Genomic DNA, 20399 nt, shown 5'->3' with positions numbered 1-20399 from the left:
ATGGATATCTGAGACACAGCAGGCCCTGCAAATGATTGGCTTAGTTAACTAAGAGTTCAATGGCATTTTTTAAGGTCAAGTCCAAAGTTACTTCTTATCTCTCAGTTCTAACATCAGCAGCTATCAAAGTTCTTGGTATCCTATCTGAAGTCACCTCCATGCATTTCTCTTACAAGCAGGAGCTCTCCTCAGAAGCACACTTTCCATAGCCTGTCATTATGCCAGAGTGGCTAGAAATACATCATATATCCAGTTCTGAACCGATTACACAAGAAAGGGTACAGAATTCTCTCCAAATTAATCAGGCTACAGGAAGGCATACGACACTGAAAAGTAATGGATGAAGAGTATTGCATAGGAAACAATATGGGATGAGAAAACGAACAGACTAGATGTCTGTAAATGGACAATGATTACTGTAACCAATATGACCACGAAAGACAATCTTGATATGGAGTTTGACAGTTTATATCTCTGGTTTCCAACACTCCACTTGGCACATGGCAGATGTTCAAGACGTACTAGTTGAATTTAAGAAATAACTTAGAGAAACCAACAGCACCACTCTCCATTCTCCTAACTTCTTTGCTCTTTATCCTCATCTTTTTTAATGCCTATTTATTTTATCTACTTGAAAGGCAGAGTGACAAACAGTAGAGAGAAAGAGAGAATGAATCTGCATCCACTGATTTCATTCCCCCAATGCCTCTATAACTGGAACTAGACCAAGATGAAGCTTGGAGCCCAGAACTCTGCATCCTTTATATTGGTGGCAGGGCCCCAGCAACTGAGGATGCAGCAGCCTGGTCAGTTCTCCCCACCCCCCAGCACTGCCATGTGAACACCAGTAAGCCAGCAGAGTTACCTAGTCTATTTTTTTTTCTATTCTTTTGTTGTTGTTGTTGTTGTTTAAGGTATGTGGGGAAGGTGGGGAATGCTGGGTTGGGACACACAACTCTGAACACATCAGGGGTTAAGGCAGAACTTAAGGATTGCCCAGAGAAGGGGCTGGGGATGTATTTGAGTGGGAATGGCTTAGGGCATATTTTAAAGGGGAGGAATGACTTCCGGGGTCTTCCATGGACTGGGTCATTGCACTCACAGATAGGCATGGGAGTTGAAACCAGTTCAGGGACAAACCGCAGGGTATGTCTGAGTGGGACACATGGGAGATGTGGGCTGGGCTAGAGCAATATATGCCACTCCTGTGCAAAAGCTAGGGCTGGAGGGAATGCCTGGTAGGGCTGGGCCACAGTATTTGCCGGCAAGTGTTCAAACGAGGGTGGGACAAGTGAGGCTGGGCTGCAGCACTCATCAGAATGCAACAGAATCAGATCCAGGTGACAGATTTTATAGGCTTGCCTCTATGGGATTGTAGCACCTGCTAGTTTGCATGGAGCTCTGGGTGTAGTGACAGGCTGAGCCAGGCTGCACCATGGAACTCACCCTGACTCTGCCATGGCATACACTGCTGTGCATGAGGAATGGGTCTGTGGCAGGCTGGGTTGGGGTAGGCTGCAGCACTGGTCAGCTCACATGACAGTGCTGAGGGTGGGGGAGAACTGACCAGGCTGCTGCATCCTCCAGTATGTGCAGTGGTTGGTGCAGGTGATGGACCGAACCTGACCCTGAACAGGCAAGCGAACATAAGAATCAAGTCTGAGTTCACCTCAGGCAAGGTTTCATGGGGGATTCCCCAACTAGACTCGCTGGACTCAAACCCCAGCCACAGGGAAAATCAATATATACGGGCTGACCTTGGAGTGCATGTAATAGGACTGGACTTTCTCAGTTGCTGTTGCCTGTACAATGAACAGCAATGCCCAGATGCACACAGGGGACATGACAGCTCAAATAGGCCAGCTGGAGATGTGAAGTGCCTCATCAGAGGATGGCCAAGCTTTGCAACATGTTTCTGCATCTGTGGATGCACTATGCTGGATTTGGTCAGCCGTTAGACCCTGGAAGAATTTCCTCAGCCCTGATGCAACATAGCTAATGTCTCAGAACTGTCAAAACCACTCAGATGACATCCTTGGAACACTCTTCCCCATATCGGGGTCTCTAAAGCATCACTGAATGACTATCTTCCATCCCCCCCCCCAAGCGCTGATGTAATTTGACAGCAAGGAGTGGCCCCTTCTCTTTCCCTCCCTGGAAAGACAGGAGAAAAAAAAAATGAAACATTTGTCCCCCCATCTTCCTCCATGCTTCGACCCTCATCACACCCTAACTGGAGACCCACATTGGTATTCATCCCTTTCACCTATACAAACAATATTTAAAATAAAATAACAAAATTTACTATAAATGGCTAAAAAAACAAACAAGTAAAGAAATTAGCAGTATAGTTATAACTAAGAACCCAAGGTCTGCAATACACAACAGTAAGCATGTGCCAACTTAGTTGGTTATATAATCTGTGTGAGCATCAGCTATTTCAGCATAAAATGAGGAAAATGATCTTGATCTCAACATTTTCATATCGCTATTCACTAAGCTAATGTATGCAGAATATTTAGCCCAGAATTGGAAACTATTAACAAACCAAATTTTTATAACTACAGAAATGCTCTCAGAAAAAGCTGTCTTTATAAGCAGCCAAATGTTTAAAAAAAAAAAAACGATGGAATGACTTTAAGTAAAAGGGGTTAAGAACCATTACTGCCCAAATTCTAGGCAGAGAACACAGTTAATATGAATAATTTAAAGCACAAAACGTTTGACTTTCTGAACTCAGTCTATGCTGTGCTCAAATTTCCCATGAAAATTTTAGGTTCAACACGTACTGAAATCCAGGTCAATTTTTCTGTTTCTGAAGCCCAGTCCTAGACTGGAGAGCCTGATAGAAAACTTTTTCCCTGTTAATTGATTCAGCCTTATCGGTTCCATTAAAGCCTGATATTATTCTGTCACTAAGTTTTCACAAGAAAGAGCAAGTCGTCGATGGTCATGTTCTGTAGATTTGCCTATTAGAGTTGTATTCTCTATCATGTTATAGCCAAAGTACTGGCTAGCACAAGGAAAGCCAAGGAAGAATGTTTCCCAGCAACAGAGGCTGGCACATGAGCCATGCACCAGCAATTCACACTCACAGCAGATGGTACGCATCAGTCAAGGTGATCTTTCCCTCTAAAAGCCCACACAGAGTATCTTACAAGCTCAATCATAGTTAGTGTGTGAGATTACACAACTGTGACACTCAGGCTAGCACAGCCTTCCCCAAGCACCTATATCTCAACAACATTTAAAAAAATGTGATAAATGCAGAATCATAGAAAAACCAACACACACTCATAATCAAGTCTGTAGAAGAGGGCCATTGGAGGTAGGGAATCTGAGGTTGAGGGATGTACTTGGAGGCACATTTGAATCAGCCAACTGCCCCACAGCAATCCTGACATACAGGTGGCACAGTCCCCCAGTGCTGCAGGGGATGGCTCTGGGCACCCTTGCCCTTCATCTTGGACCACCTTGCTACTTTGGTGTTTAAGTTTTCATTCCACCATCCTTTACATGGGACAGATGTATCCCATGGGAGAAAACAACCTTACTGTGCAGCACTCAATGTTTCTGAAAAGTCAATCTTTTTCATCCCAGTATCAGATGACTATATTGGTAATGGGAAACTCAATTTCAACAGGATTTAAGGAAGCCCCTCTTTTTGCTCATACTCATGCACTATGCTTTAAGACATGAGCAGTTTAGAATATCTTGAGAATACTTATTGTCATTAAATCCAGTTTCCAAAAGATATGCTTTGGACACCAGCAACGTGCCTTGATTGCACAGGACACAACAGCATTCCTGGGAAACTAGGGCTCAACTAGGTGGTGAGAGACAAGCTGGGCTCCTGGAGCCCATCCTCACAGGTCAACTATCCGGCCTCCCCTCTCGGGCTCTCTCAGTGTCCACCACTCCCCACAGAGGGTGGGCTTCTCGTGCCCTCAAGACTCAGTCTCTTTATCCAAATACATTCGGAGAAGTTACCCTACCGCTCAAAGGGCAAGCAGCTACTCAGAACATACTGCAGAAATCCCTGCATCCCACTCCTCGGAAGCCAGGCTCATCCCCCAACCTGTGTGCTTTCCTGGACTCTATGGGTGGAAGTAGGGTCGGGTAGATACAGGGAAAGATGCTGCCACTTTGCTTTTTTTCTTCTTTTTATGAAAGGGTTGATCAAAATAGATACAGAAAAGAAAAATATTCAGAAAAAAGCATCAAATTAATAACAGTCTTAAAGGCATTAGCTGAGCAAAAATAATACTACTTTTGCATCAAATTACACTAAGATATTCTAGAAAAGAGAGCAGAAGAGAAGAGAAGAACTGCAAGCCAATTTCTGTCATGCTCATGGTAGGGAAGCATTAGACACTACCCAAAAACAAAAAACATTAGCAAAAATTCAAACCTTCCTAAATGCCCAAAGACACACCAAAATCAAATACTGTTAATATAAAGCCACAGTGAGCCATTTTATACTATCAAAACACACATACACGCACATCACAAAAAACATAACTAGGTTATGTCAACAAAATGAACATGGGCTTAACTTTCTTCTTTTGTTTATCAAAACAAAAGCCAACACATTGTGGCCAGAAGAGTGGTTCAACAGGCTGATCTTCCACCTACAAGCACTGCCATCCCATATGGGCACTGGTTCATGTCCCAGATCCTCCACTTTGGATCCAGCTCCCTGTTTATGGACTGGGATAGCAATGGAGGATGGCCCTGGGTCCTGTGCCCACATGGGAGAACCAAGCAGAAGCTTCCGGTGCTTGGCTTCAGATCAGCTCAGCTCAGGCCGCTGCAGCCATTTAGGGAGTGAATCAGCAGATGAAAGCCTTCTTCCCACATTGTAAACAAGTAAAGGCTAACATCATGAAGTTATCAGTGTATCCAGTGTTAATTTTTGTACTTAATAGATACCAAGAAAATGTCATTAGGTTTTTTAGTTTCGTAAAGGTTTTACAAAATTGAGAAAACAGAAAAATATGAGAAACAAGAAATGGGACCCTAACTCTACCTGATATTAAGCATTTTAAGACCTACAAAAATGCTGTAAAATGTGATGTTGCTACATAAATAGAAAATAAGACAAATGAAACAACTATCCATAGATTTAATCATTTATGAAAAGTTAGTAGTTAATAATAGAAATAGGTTTATTTGAAATTCTTCATTTATTTGAATTTAACATTGTAAATGAGTTAGGAAATGATGAATGTTTTAATAAGTGGCATCTGGCTACCTGGTGATTCATATGGAGAAAGATTTAAATTGGATCCATTCCTCATTACAAACAACAGGGTAAATTTCAAATCAATATGATATTTAGTGGCAAGAATGGGCTATCAAATTAAGAAGAAAATGGCTGAATTCCTACAAACCTAAGAAATACTATGAGTCAAAACCCAGAGGCAAAAGGAAAAGTTTGAAATATTTTGATGTTTTTTGAAATTAAACTTCTTAAAACAAATTCTATAAAGTACTTTATTCTATAAAGTAACAACTTAGAGAAAAATATTTGTTACCTTTTAGGAAATGAAAGGTTAATATTCCAAAAATTTTAAAACTAGATCAACAAATTATACACAACTTAGCAAGAAATACGAACAGTTCACCAAAAAGTAATGTAAATTGCTCTTAATCCAAGTGAAATGAAGATTTTGCTCAAGGGCCCGGTGCCTTGGCCTAGTGGCTCAAGTCCTCGCCTTGAACATGCCAAGATCCCATATAGGCACAGGTTCTAATCCCAGTGGCCCCACTTCCCATCCAACTCCCTGTTGTAGCCTGGGAAAGCAGTCAAGGATGGCCCAAAGCCTTGGGACCCTGCACCCATGTGGGAGACCCGAAGAAAGTTCCTGGCTCCTGGCTTCAGATCGGCACAGCACTGGCCATTGCGCTCACTGGGAGAGTGAATCATCAGATGGAAGATCTTCCTCTCTGTATATCTGACTTTGCAATAAAAATAAATAAATCTTAAAAAAATTTTGCTCAAAGTGTAACATATGCATACTACACTACATCCAGAGAAGCAAAAACCAGAAGTGAAACAGTCATCAATTTTTGGTCAGTTTGGAGAAAATGGGCATTCTCAGATTTTGCTGAAATGCAATGGAACAATCACAATGAAAAGGAACTGGCAGTGCCAAGTTAACATTCATATTCCCATCGACAGAGTAATCCCACTTCCAAGACTCTCCGGCAACGCCAACTTAGTGAAAGATACATGCAGAAGGATACACACTGTGTCACAATAAACACAGCCATGCTCAGTGAAGTCACAGCAAAAGCAAACACAAAACAATAATTACTAAAAGTCTGCAAAACAACTAACTACTTAAGGCTACCGCATCAGCAAACTACAGCCCACGATCCAAATTCATGGACAGATTTCTATGAAGCCCGCAAGCTGGAAGAAGTTTCACACGCACAAAGAATTGGGAAAAGACAAAATGAATGTTTCACAAATATGCTATTTTGTGTCCCTTTACAGAAAATGTTCATTGAATTCTTTTCTGTGAATCAACATAATGAAGAGCTACATCATCACAAAGACCAATGAAAAGCAAAAATAGTAACTGAAACGGATTTAAAGCACTTTCCACAAATACACAGCAATACATGAGTTGGTAATGACACTAAAGAAATCCTGAAAACAACTAACTGGCCATGTTTGAAGAAGGTCAAGAAATGAGTAAATAAAAATAAAGAAAGAAGCATGCAATTGTTTTTTCCTGGTAACTGGGTGATTTATTATAAATATGCTCTGATGAAGGAAGACAGAATGATAGAATCAGGGTATCAGCTGCTTGATTCCTCGCACACCGAGGGTCTGTCCCCTCAGAGAACCCACATACAGATGTTTTCTACATTATTACAGAGACCTATGTTCTTGACCTCTGTGAAGGAAACAGGAACATTTTGAGGAATTTAGAAGGCTTGGAACCTAAGGTAACACAAGCATTTCATGTAAAGGCAGGAAAACTGTTTCGTACAAAATAAGTCATCTTATTTTAAAACACATAGATTAATAAATATTAATGAAAACTTTTTAAAAGAAAAATGGTATCAGCACTTCTACCATTTTTGTGTCTCTGGAAGTCATCATCAATGACTACTATTATCAAAAAAAAAAAAACCAAGAAGATATGATGGCTCTTCTCATAAAAATAAACATCATTTATGGAATGACGTTAGAAGAAAATCAAAACTTCATCTGTTAGCCTTTAAATCTTACTATCAACTTACAGAACATATAGAGGACAGAGAAATTGCTTTCAATGACATCACAGGTATAAGAGCAGCAAAAATTCATACTTGTAAACTCTACACAAACCTGGCCATATTTTTCAAGAAGCAAATTGTGTACATACGTCAAACAATGAAAAAATCCACAAGTCAACGAAGACAAAACACAACTACTAAACAACTGAACTATATGCACCTCGCATGGCTCGTAAACCACTTGTGCAAAAGCATTTCTGCAGCAACTAAGCAGATTTTAACACTGAGTGGCTACTTGGGAAAGAAAGAAGTTACTGCTGGTTATTTTAGTACGATGGTTGTACTGAAGTTACATTTTAATTAACCTTAATTTTAAAGACTTATTTGAAATGCTTATAGAAAAAATGTCATATTTTGAATTTTCTGCAACACAAGCTATAAATGGGGTGGTGGTGAGTCAAGGTATAACTGCTAATTGTTGCAGCAGATGACAGACTTACTACAGTTTATCATGGGATTTTATTTTTGTATATAATTGAGGTTTTATAATAAAAAAATTATACATCTCAAGTACTGGATATGAGGTGTGAATTATAAATTTGGGTGTTGACAACTACCTATGGTTTCATTAAAACTTCACCACTAAGCCCAAGGGTTGCCCTTTAAAAACCCTTATCTTTGAAATTTTGCATCATCCACAAACATCTCCCCTTGAAGTCACTCTGCTATGCTTTCCATAAAGTTTTAGCGTAATTCCTGGCCCATGCTCCCCCATGGGACCTGGGTGTGGCTGCTCTGAAACTCCCCTGGGAAGGTGCTTTTATGTGACCCATGTGCAGGATCACACCAGGATCAGTCCTCAAAGTATTTGCTAAATTCATAATAATTTAAGCCATTTTAAAACTGGAATTACACCATAGTTCTTTCATGAGTTCCTTCATCACATTTTGGTAGGATAATTACTCTTTCAATTAAGAACTATTAACCCAGCATCTGAGAAGTGCCAGGCATTGTGCTAAGGCTGTGACTGTGAACAGAACCACCATCCACTGCAGTGTCTGAGTCACACCTGGATCACTGCCTCCCACTGCCCACACCCGAGTGCCTGGAGTCCTGACTCTATTTCAGATCCTGCTTTCTGAAAAGCTGCACCCTGGGAAGCAACAGGTGATGATTCTGCTATCGACGTGGGCAACTGTGATAGAATTCTGGGCCCTTGGCTTCAGCCTGGCTCAGTCCTAGCTACTGTGGGAATTTAGGAAGTGAACCAAGAGACAGGAGACCTCTCTCGTTCACTCTCTCACTCTGCTTCTCTGCCTTTCAAATAAATAAAGAAAACAAAAAGTTACAGCCCTGATCCTGAAAAGATCATCTTAGTAATGATCAAGACAAAGTGGTGATGAATTCTATGAATGCTAATAGGGTGACATAATTGTTTGGGATTAAGGGACATCTCTATTTTTGAGCAAGAATATTCTAGAAAGAACTCTCCGAAGAGATGGCAGTTGCACTGAGACTCTAAAAAAGAAAACCAAATTATGCTGTAGTGAAAATGTTCCACTGCAGACAAATGCAGACAAAGCCAGAAAGCAATGTTTTCTATTCAGGAACAGGAAAGGGGCCAGGAGGTCTCTAGCATGATGGGGCTGAGAAAGTGTGGCCCCATGTAGTCTTTTAAGGCAATAACTTATATTTAGTTCCTGTTGCTGTAGCAAGATGGAAAAAGTGAAAGTCAATTTCTCTCCCTGACACTGAGAAGATAGCAAAAGATCGAGATATTTCTGGCTTTAAAAGACAACTAATAGATTTTCTATTTCAGAAACTGAAGCAAAAGTTACCTTATTTTCTAAGGAAACAACCATCCCACCTTTTCTTACTTGCACAGTTGTTGAAGAGTAGGGTGAGTACAAGTCATACTAGTAAAGGGGGCAATAACGGACACAGCAAGCTGAGTTCTGGGCACAAAGCTGGAGATGCTCCAACACTGAGGCTGCAAAAGGCAGAGCCACTTACCTTGAAAGACCACAAAGGACTTGGAAGAGCTTATGGGTGGTTCACAGGGTAGATGATAACCAGGGAGCCTTCTCCAAATACAGAGGACTATGCAAAGCCTTGAACACTTGCCACACCCTTTCAAAGCCGAGAGGACTCCAGAATACAGCTGGAAATAGAATTCTCTCCTAGGGCAGGAAGGAAATCCGAGAGGGTGATGAAATTCAGAGTACTTGAGATTTCTGTATAAAAATTCACATTCACCGCGATAATTAAATTATTAATAAATATATAAGTGAATAAATTGTACTCAGTGCTTTCTACATGCTCTTTCTTTTCTGCACAATCATCCCACCAATGAAATACAGTGAATTTTTGAATTTTTCTTTGTCCCCCTCCTTGATTTACAGATCAGGACACTGAGCCTCAGGTATCATGGTTAGTTAAGATGTTACAAAGCCCTTACCCGGGAATATTGCACACAGTATGAGACACCCTAATGGCACTAGTACATTTGTCAGTGATTAATTGGCCAATTGAATCTGTGACTCAAGGAGCTTAGAATAATAATTAATTGGTGTGGTTTCTTAAGGGTCACATGTTCAACACATTTGCTCTGTGGCTTCATCATGTCCAAGATGCAATAATCAACCTTAGCCAAGGATAGTAAAATAAGCAAGGACCCATCAGAAGACTCCTCTCCTAGGCCTCAAGCATGGAGCTGGATGAAAGCAGAGCAGTCAGGATACAAATCAGCATCCATATGGGATGCTAGCATGTACAAAGCAAGGACTTTGGCCATTAGGCCACCTTCTCCCATTTTGCTTAAGCTAGTTAGAGCTACCTATAGCCAAGACTGCTGATCTTCAAACGGAACCAGGAGGGGAAAAAAATGCACAGCAACAACTATGGCTAAGGAAAACCACTTTATCCTGTTAACTTAAACAGAGAAAAACAGTCTCCAGGAAAGTGATGGTCCTGGCTCTCAGCTGCAGATCCTACACTGCTTTCATGGGGAACAAGGACAGTGACAGTGTTGAGCCCAGCTGGGGCTGGCAGGGCGCTGTGCCGGTCACACACTCAGGATCACAGCCCTGGGACAGGAGGGGCTGATGAAGTCCACCGTCAGGGTTCAGAGACTCTGCCTGATTCAGCAACGGAGGGAGAAGACAGGATAAAGCTGGTTCCCCAGGTCAAAACGATTACGGAAACATCCCATGCAGAGGCCACCTGGGAGACTACACTGCACACAACAGGCAGGAAACAGGGAACTGTGAGGAAGGAAAAAAAAACACTCCAGAAATCAGCCCCTCTCTCACAATAAATTCCATCTCTGCTGAGATCATTTTTTTTTCTCCCTCTCCTTTACTTCCATGGCATGGCCCTCTAGCTTCTCTTGTCAGAATTTTCTTGGCTACACGCCCAGGCTGCCCGCCTTTTCTTTCCCACTAGCAGACAAACGCGCAGAGTAGATTCTAGGTCAACCTCCTTCCTACACTTGCTAAGTGTATAACACAGTGTCTCGCACAGGAAACAGGCTCACGGGTCTGTGTAGGAGAGAGGACGCAGGCTCCACCCCTTACTACCTGTGTGAACATGGTGAATTTTCTGTGCCTAGTGAAATCTCATTGTCCCAATAAAGCAGTAGCTGCATTTGCTGTTACCTGCACTATGCATAGCTGAAGACGGAGACATGCAAAACACCTCGCACGAAACACAAACAGCACGAAAGGCGAGCTGAACTCACGAGCAGTAACCCACGATCTGTACCTCTGCCCCTTTTTCTCACACACTATGCTTTTCTACCTAATATTTCAACCCAGCATACCCTCAGGAGCCATGCTTCACACTTCTTCCCCACAGAAGGGAGGCCAGAAAGTAACGTCACTATGCTGACCATCTTAAGCACCCAGCAAACGACTGCAGCGTGCCCAGCTTTGAAATGTGCAAAAATTATACCTGCGCATGCCAAATTACAAACGGTTTCCAAGTGCCTGATGCTGGATTCATCACCACGTCCCACAAAGATGCTGACTGAAGGTTTTCAAAAACTTCAAAAGACTCTTGCAATAATTGCATATTCATTAGATAAATTAGTTCTAGATTATTTTTAAAACCATAACTTGAAAAAAAACAACAACAAAGGATTGAACAGAATTATGCAAGAGCTGTCGTGGTGCAGAATATAAAAATGTAGAATAGTATTAATTCTCTCTGAAAGCATGAAATAGAATGGGCATGGTAGGGGGAGGGCGCAGCAAACCTAAAAATGAAAGAACACATAAAGAAAAAGAATCTGGAAAAGTTGACCCTTGGGTGCTCACGTTTTTCTAATTGTTTGGTTCAGAGTAGAAATAACTCGTGTGCCCACCTCAGATAAGAGAACATTGTGAGGCAAATAATGCTACTCTCATTACACTATTATGTGGCTGCAGTAGGTAGTTAATACGTGTTCCTCACAAGCACTTGCAGGGATCAATCATGTTCACTGAAAATCCACATTCTGGAATGACAAACCTGGATATGTTTTTTAGACTCCATTCTACCTGAGTAAGTAGCTGGCACACTCAAACGTGTTAACCAAGGGAAGACACCAAGTCAGCATCAGGTAATGCATAGTTTCTTGCCGCAAGTGCATTAACAGGAAAAAAAAAAAAAAAGGATACAGAACTCTGGGCCAGGCTGGTAGTTGCCATATGGCAGGGGTAAGTGATGCACACCATGCCTGGGGCCACCTGTGTGCAACATTAGGTACAAATTAAGCAGCCTAGCAGTAGTCCATGCTACTTGCCAATGCTCACTGAGGTTGATCATTTTGCCATATGCAAAGGGTTGGCTGGCTTTCACCTGGCAGAAAAATCAAGAAGCCTCCCGACAGTATTGGTTCCAACCGATCCAGTCTACACGAGTAAAGCAACACGCTACAATTATAGGACTGGTGTGGGGAGGTGGGTTTTAACAAATGGTTATAGGACTAAATAGCTAGGATGGGTCAAAGCCAGTGCTCAGAAGGAAAGAAACAGGGGAGTTAAAAAAAAAAGATCAGTATTTCTAGGAAGTGTGGTACAGAACCTAAAAACCCAGGCTGCCTTGTCAAGAAGCTTTGGATCTGAGCAACTTCTGTCCCTAACTAGGACTAGGATTGTGACTCTAAGTCATTTCACTCTCCAAATCACAGCTGCCTCACTTTCAAAATGAAGGTATCAAAAGGTAAACAGTACTTAAAATGTTATTATATAAACTATGTTACTTATAGGATTTAGTTATAACTTAATAAAACTCTTATTTACATGAGTCACTAATCCAAAATACTAAAGAACTTCAAGATTCATGGAAATAAGAAATTAAAAGTTATTTGGGAACAGAAATTTGGGGATTCATGTACCATTTTCTTATGTTTTTCCTGATCTTTTTATATGCCTCCTGTCAATCACAATCAGTAGATCACAGCACCATCAGGGCTGCTCTAATACTGGACTGAGTCCCTCAAACAACAGAAGTTTGTCTGCTCACAGTGTTGGAGAGCAGAAGGCCAACGGCAGTTCCTTCCAGCGACTCTGTCCTGGTTTTACAGGTGGCCATCTTCTCCTTTGTATGGTCTCCATGCACCTGCACCCTTCGTATTCCTATGTCCAAATTTCATCCTCAAAAGATACCACTCATATTGGATTAGGCCGGAGCTAATCACTAAATTGATCACTTCTTTATTGGTCCTGTCTCTTAATAGTAATATTCAGTCTATAACTGTTCAGTCTGTAACTTATGAGATAATAGGAGAGCCAGACAGGACAGCTGCTGGCTATATAGACCCAGCATTGTGAAATGACACAAATAGATTGTTGTTCCTGTGGTTTTTGTTAATGGAATTTGATAAGCCCTGCTTCTGCTTAGGGATATGCCAGGCTTCTAGGAAGAGGGATCCAAAGGCTCTTTGTGGCAGAATTCCAGCCTTCTGTAAATGTTCATTTCCACACCCTGCCTGTGCCTGCAATTGGGCAAATACTTAAACCCTTTAGAAACAACCTTGTGAGACAAGGGAGGAAACCAGCAGTAAAAGCAAGGGTCGTGGAGAGTACAGGATGGCTGAGAAGGAAGACAAAGCAAGAAGGAGCTGGCAGTGGAGACAAGCATAGCCCCTTGGAAGAGCTCAGAGTCCACCTGTCACAGAGGGCTTGTGTAAACCCATCCCTAGCTCAGGTTCTAGCATGCACTTGACAATTCAGAAAACTTACACATCGTCAAGACACACTCTTCTTGGCACACCTCCTTCATGTTCTCCCGCTCAAAGACACTCCTCCTGTTCCCCTCTACCCAAGTAAGTGCTTGTTGTCCTGCATGGTGTCAGTCTGCAGATTGTTCTAAGCCTCACCACAGTTTCCTACACTTCCTCCTCCTTTTTCTCGGTCTACCTTTGCTTTGTACTTGATATGCGCAGGCATGCCTTGTGCTTCACCTGGATACCTCAGGAACCTCGGGAGCTCTGTGATTATTTCACAGATGAGAAATCCTGAGGTGCAGAGACATTTTGTGATTTGTCAAAGGTCACACAAAAAGTCATTATAGCAGTCATTACAAGGACACATATCCATCACAGCTTACAGTCCCTGCTCCTGGCCACCATGATATCCTGAGACTGCACATCTAAGACATCAAGGCTATGAAGTGACCAAGCCAATCAGACACTGAACTCTACTTACTCTGCCTCCCACCCCAGTCAGATCACATGCCCTCCCATAGCATCCTGGATTAGCTTAAGTCATTAAGCTCATACCCGACATTTCACAAAATCATACGGTCTCAGGGTAGGGACTGTGTCTCCGTTCACCTAGCACAATACCTAGCTAATAAGGTAGAGTTCACCTAGCACAATACCTAGCTAATAAGGTAGCTGGGGGTCCATAAATAACTTTGTTTATAGGTATTTAGGTATTCATCCAATGTACCACACATCTCACTTATCATCAACAAGATAATCCAATGCATGAAATTTCTCCTCCCTTTTCAGTCCCAACGGGCGCCGTAGCCACATAAATTAGGCAGATGTAAAGACCTTCCTAGACCCCACAAGTGATGTCCTTCTCATTCCATTTTCAGAACAACAGCAGAAAAAAGAAGAAGAGACAAAGCTGTTAAAAGGCAGAGTTCATGTAGGGCTGGTTTGCAAAGCTTTTAAAAATAACATCTGGAAAAATTTAAAAATGTATTCACAGACCAACTTATTAAATGAGGGGCAGACCATGGGCTCAGAACAGCAATTACTTGCCCTTTTGTCTATGCCATTTCTTGGAGAAAATTCAGTGAGCTAAGCCCTAGCGTGTCAATATAGTAAAGTAGTCAGCATTTGGGTAAATTATAGATTAGCTTCAGCAATTGTTCAGCTTCTTGAAAGAATTTCCCAAATAAAAAAAAAGATTTTTTAATTTTAGTGCATTTTGCTCAATGTCCCACAGTTTTGAAAAATATATCAAGAAAGACCAAACTGGTCTTTTACCCAAATTTGTTCTAATTTTCCTGATGCTTTTACCAGCTGTTCTATTAAAACAGAACAAAATGTTACCTTGGAAAATGAAGATGAAAAAGTATTGAAATAACTGCAATTAAAAAAAAAATTGTTCTTTTTCAGAACTAGAGATCTTAAATGATGACCAAGAAAATTTGTAGCTTCTCCTGGGAGGGAGGTGTTGCTTCAGGTTTTTACCACGTTAAGACCACTTTTGGTTAAAAACCTAGCTGTGTTAACAGGAGTGTTCTGAGGGGTGGAGCTTTGTCATTTTCTGACCTCCAAATCTTGGCATCTTTTAGGATGGACAGACACGGGGTCAAGAAAGCCAGGCCCCACTCGTCACTCTGCCACTTGCTGCCTGTATGACCTTAGGGTTCACATTGTCAAGAAAATAGTCACACAAAGCCAAACTGAGAGGTGCTTTATAACAGCAACCGGCCTGAACTCTTCAGAAACGCCAACGTCATGAAAGTCAAGGGAGAGCAGAGGAGGTGAGGTCGACGGGAGACAACCACCTGAAATGCGGGATCCTTTCTAGATCCCTGCTCAGCAGAAGATCAGAGAGGACACCACTGACTGACAAAACTGATGTATTTGTTACCTCTTCTCTCAGTAGAGATTGTAGGAGTGAAAAGAACCCAGTGAACACACACAGACATGCTTAGTGATATTCTGAACGAATGAACGAGTGGTATCAGCTCTGTCAATTCAATCATTTTCCACAAACTTCCAACACCTCCCAACAGACTTCAAATCCAGTACTACCTTTCGCTCAAAATAAGAAAAACGACATAGGTGCTACCAGGGCTCCTTCACAGATGAACAAGCTAAGAGTCTTACCAAGGTCCCTGTTTTCCTATGGATAAGTGCAGCCAAAAATCGGAAACAAGTTCAAATTCCCAAGTGTGTTTTTCCATTGCATGGCACACTCTCAGGAAAACAGTCACAGCCCTTCCCTGTGCTCCAACGCCTCTCATTAGCAACCCGAAATCACAGGCGCAAAGGTTGACAAGGCTTCATTTTTTCCTGCCCCTTATCTTTGACACGGATGCCTTCAGCTGTTGCGGGTGATAGGAAGGCTTTTAACCCGGTGAATCAATAGCTGATCCCTGCCCACCTCCATCACTGCAGTGACACACGGCAGCCTCAGGGACATTCCAGGTCTTTACAGCATCTTGTTTGCTGCCCTCCAGTCCCACTTTGGCAATTTTACAACATTAGCTGTCCTTTAGAGAGAAGATGAAAAAAAAAAAAAAAAAACCACTTGGTAATATTTGGGGAGTGACCTGCATCAGCAGTAATGGTAGCAGAAGTTTTGTCCTTGCCCCATAAAGGTAAAAAGAAAATACGAAAATTTTCTAAGAAAGTGCTTATCAAACATTCATCAAGCTACCTATTAAGTTGCAGGCAGTGCTTTCAAGGGGCTTGTAGTCCAGTGGAAGAAAAATGACAATCAGGCAGCACAGGCTATCAAAAGGCAAGCATGAAGTGTCAGGGCAAGGAAGGAGTAGCCAGAAAAGGCTTACCCTAAAGGATAAATGAGAGTTACCCATGTATCAGGGCCAAGGTCATCAGTGCCCACAGCAGGAGGGATAAACATTCAATGGCCTGCTTAAATCTTAAGGTGCAAGCATGAGCAAGGATGCAGCTGTGGATCCAGGCATGGCCTAGAGGTTCGAACTTCATCCTAAAGGTAACGGGAAGTCAACGCTAACTTCCCATCAGAGTGATATTTAGGCTGAGTTCCAAAGATGATGAAAAAAAGCAGGTGAAGTAAGGCTGCGGCGACGACTTCCACCAGAAACTAATCAGGAAACAGAAACCCCATCGATGATAAGGAAAATAATCTCATGTAAATAATCACTGGCCAAAAATTGGAAAACAGAAAAAAATCCAAAGCAGACACTGAGATATCATAAACACAGTAAGTATAATAAACAGCTGTTACTTTCAGGACTGGAGAGACAAATGGAAAAACTGGTGCTAAAATGAACAGGCTTAAGGGCTCAGCGAGGTAGCCTAGAGCTTAAGTCCTTGCCTTGCACGCATCAGGATCCCATATGGGCACCAGTTCTAATCCTGGTGGCCCCACTTCCCATCCAGCTCCCTGCCTGTGCCCTGGGAAAGCAGTCGAGGACGGCCCAAAGCCTTGGGACCCTGCACCTGTGTGGGAGACCGGGAGAGGCTCCTGGTTTTTGGCTTCGGATCAACTCAGCTCTGGCTGTTGGCAATCACTTGGGAAGTGAACCATCGGATGGAAGATCTTCTCTGTCTCTTCTCCTCTCTGTATATCTGACTTTCCAATAAAAATAAATCTTAAAAAAAAAAAAAACTTAAATATACAGGCTTGGAGGAAGGATGCGGGAGAAATGAAGCCTGAAGCCCTGGGAGGACGACGCTGCCCGCTGGCACTGCTCACACTGCTCATTCCTCAGGAGCTTAGAGGACCGGGCACAGCTGACTTCAGACTTCCCTGTGGAGGCTGGGGACATATGTGGGGACCCCTGAGAGAGTGCCAGGAGGCAGGCTCCAGGAGACTACAGGCTGGAACCGACGTGGCCAATGAATACACTGGTTTCCAATCCAGGTTCTTGTCTCTCTCAGGGGTACAAACACATAGTGGAGACTAGTACTTTGTGCACACTGGAACAGAACTTACTTAAGAGAGAGGGAATAAACACTCATTCACGAGCAAATGCGGCCCACCCCACACACAGAGAAATACCCAACACGAGGGGATCAAAGTATTCCCCATTAAGAGAGAAAAAACCGAAAATTGTACCTCTAAGCAGGAGAGGTCCATCTTCAAGTGAGACATGTTCATCCCAGACTGGTGTGCGGCAGACCAAGTCAGAAAGAAAGCACCAACTCCAGCAGAATTTGAGACTGAAGGATAACTCTCCGCAGCTTTCTACCTCTTTCGAACCAGGAACTGGGCGGGGTCTCCTCATGTGCCTAGGTCCCAGATGCAACAGGTGCATCTTGGGAAAGCGGGCAAACTAAACCAGCAGTTAAAGAGACCACATCACCTTGCAGGGCTACAGGAGTTTCAGCTTGCTTTAATTTTAACAAATTACCTCATTGCAGCACATTGGAAGCACCTGCTGCTATGAGGAGCAAGCAGCTGTGTCAAGGTGAAAGGGCTTGGCTGGCTCACCCAAACACAAACAGGGACAGACCCCTTCTTTCTTCCTCCTCTACTTCACATCTTTTGGCTTTCCTGACCCAATGGCAGACCCAATCTGGGAGCCAACCTTAGGTAAGGAAACAGGCGATTTACAGAGCCCCCTGCTTGGGTATCACAACACTGGACTTAAAAAAAAAAGGTTTGGAGCTGAGAAGCAATCCCTTGGTAATCAACATATGAAACATCTGTAGACAGATACCTCACCAGCAGCACGAGAGGGTGCATTCCACCCCACCCGGGAAGCAATGGACTTAAACAAGCCCCAGGGAAGCCTGATGAAACAAGGAAAGAATCTGAACGTTCGGAAGATCATGGCAGCCCTGCCTGCTTTTATTGTCCATGGGAAGAGTGCAGCTCCATCTGGAGCAGCCTACAGCCACTTAGACCGAAAGAGAGCTAAGCTTATCCTTAGCATCGCCACTCATAACCCAGTGTGGTGCTGCTACAGAAGGCCCCTCTTTCCCAAACAGTAGTGAGCCTGGTGAACCTGGAGTAGCTTAACTGCCATTCACTTTATCTCTAGCTTTCTTCCAAAGATCCCATCTCTCAGTCTTGGTGCTTAGGTAAAGCTCCATTTCAGTAAAGCAGTCGTGATGTGACTGAGCCAGTCGGAACAGCCACATACCCCCAGCCACCCTGATGGGTTCGGGGTGTTCAGAAGACCCAACAGGATTAGGAAAGACGGTCCACTTTTCCATCTGAGATTCTAACAGGAATGAGACTCAGGCATGCTGCAGCCATAAGCATCACACCCAGGGCACTTGTTTGGATAGGAGGCTTCGACATAAAAACACTGAGCACAAAGCTGTAACTGAATCAAATCTGCTGCCAGGATTTTTCAGCTGGATGAATTACGTGTATTACCTTTTTTATTTAAGCCACCTGGAGTGAGGCTTTCTTTCATTTTCTACAAAAAGATCCAATCCAAAAGAATACAGAAACAACACCTGTGTTGTGCACCTGTCCCTCCACCCCATCCCCCATCTACACAACAACCCTTTCCTGTCCTCCATTTGGATCACAGCACCAGGAGGAAAAACGGCTTTACACCACAGCAAGTGCCACTCTCAAACAAGTCAAAGTTGTTCACTCTCACTAGTGAACACGTGTGATCTCACGCTGGCCAAATGCCCTCTAAGAAAACAAGCAGACACTGAAAAACACTGAAAACCAAGAACAGTTATGATTTAATAAACTTATTTATATACTCTGTATGACAGTATAAACTGTCATATATTACACTGTATATATTACAACATGTACCTGAAACTATTTACAATCTTTAACACAGTAAATCTGCTCTTAGAAATACTTGCGCAGCTGACCCTCTGCCTGATACCTCTAATTTTAGCTTATTTAAAACCTATTTTAGTTACTGAAACTAGACAACTTACTACACATATAGCAAAATACAGTTTTCCCATCCGTTTTCAGCACTATGAATAATATTTGTATTTCTAGGTATACCAGTTAAGCTTGGGATAACTTTTTTTAATTTACACTCTTGTCAAGTCTCATTTTCTACGTAGCTTTACTTAAATGTTGCACCATGAGTTCTATGTCTATAGTTCATCCCTCTAGATGAACCATAAAACAAGACTAGAAGTTCCTTGAAGTCAAATGCCAGTTCTCATCTTTATAATCATAAACATTTCAGTCAGTGAACATTCAGTACTTACATAAAATTGATTGGACACTATACACAACAGCTAACACAGAACCATACACAGTTGGTGCTGGGTAAAGGAACTATGATAAAAGTCTTCCTGGGAATATTCACATTTAAAAGAATAGAAAACAGAGCCAAGGCTAACCACAAACAAATCAATCCTAACAGTATAACCTGAGGCAGTTTTAGACATTTTTTCAACTCTGCTTTTCCTAAAGTCCCAAAATGGCAATGCAGAGGACAATCCGAAGTTGCTAAGGTACCAGTTGCCCGATTCAGAAATCCAAGCACAGCAAACCACGAACTCTTCAGCAACTCCATTAGCAGCTCTCGGCTCCCTAAATACGCCTTGCTGTCTCATATCTCTGCCCGCTGCAGCTTTTCCTTACTCTGTCTTGAATCCCACCTTGTCCACCTGATGAATGGCATCCTTCAACGCCCAACTGAATCCCCTCCTTCTCTAATCCATGTTGAGTATGATTTGTGACACTACCCATAAGCCCCAGTTACTGATCTGCCTGGCTAGTACCAAGGATGCCTTGAAGTTGTCAATGTTTTGTTATTTTCATTTGAAAGGCAGAGTTACAGAGGGAGAGTAAGGCAGAGGTTGCCATCCTGGATCTCCCATGTGGGTGGCTCAGGACCAAGTATTTGAGTCATTGTCCACTGCTTTCCCAAGTGCATGAGCAGTCAGTTAGACTGGAAGCAGAACTGTCAGGACTCTGACAGTGTTCACATGGGATGCCAGCATCACAGGAAGACTTCACCCACTGTGCCACAGTGCCAGCTCCAGAGGTTCTAAGTGTTTAGAGCAG

The sequence above is a fragment of the Ochotona curzoniae genome, unplaced genomic scaffold, assembly GCF_017591425.1.
Source record: "Ochotona curzoniae isolate NIBS_2020 unplaced genomic scaffold, NIBS_Ocur_1.0 contig_1, whole genome shotgun sequence".
Taxonomy (NCBI): domain Eukaryota; kingdom Metazoa; phylum Chordata; class Mammalia; order Lagomorpha; family Ochotonidae; genus Ochotona; species Ochotona curzoniae.
The sequence above is the reverse complement of the archived record's forward strand: the minus strand, read 5'-3'. Positions refer to the sequence as shown.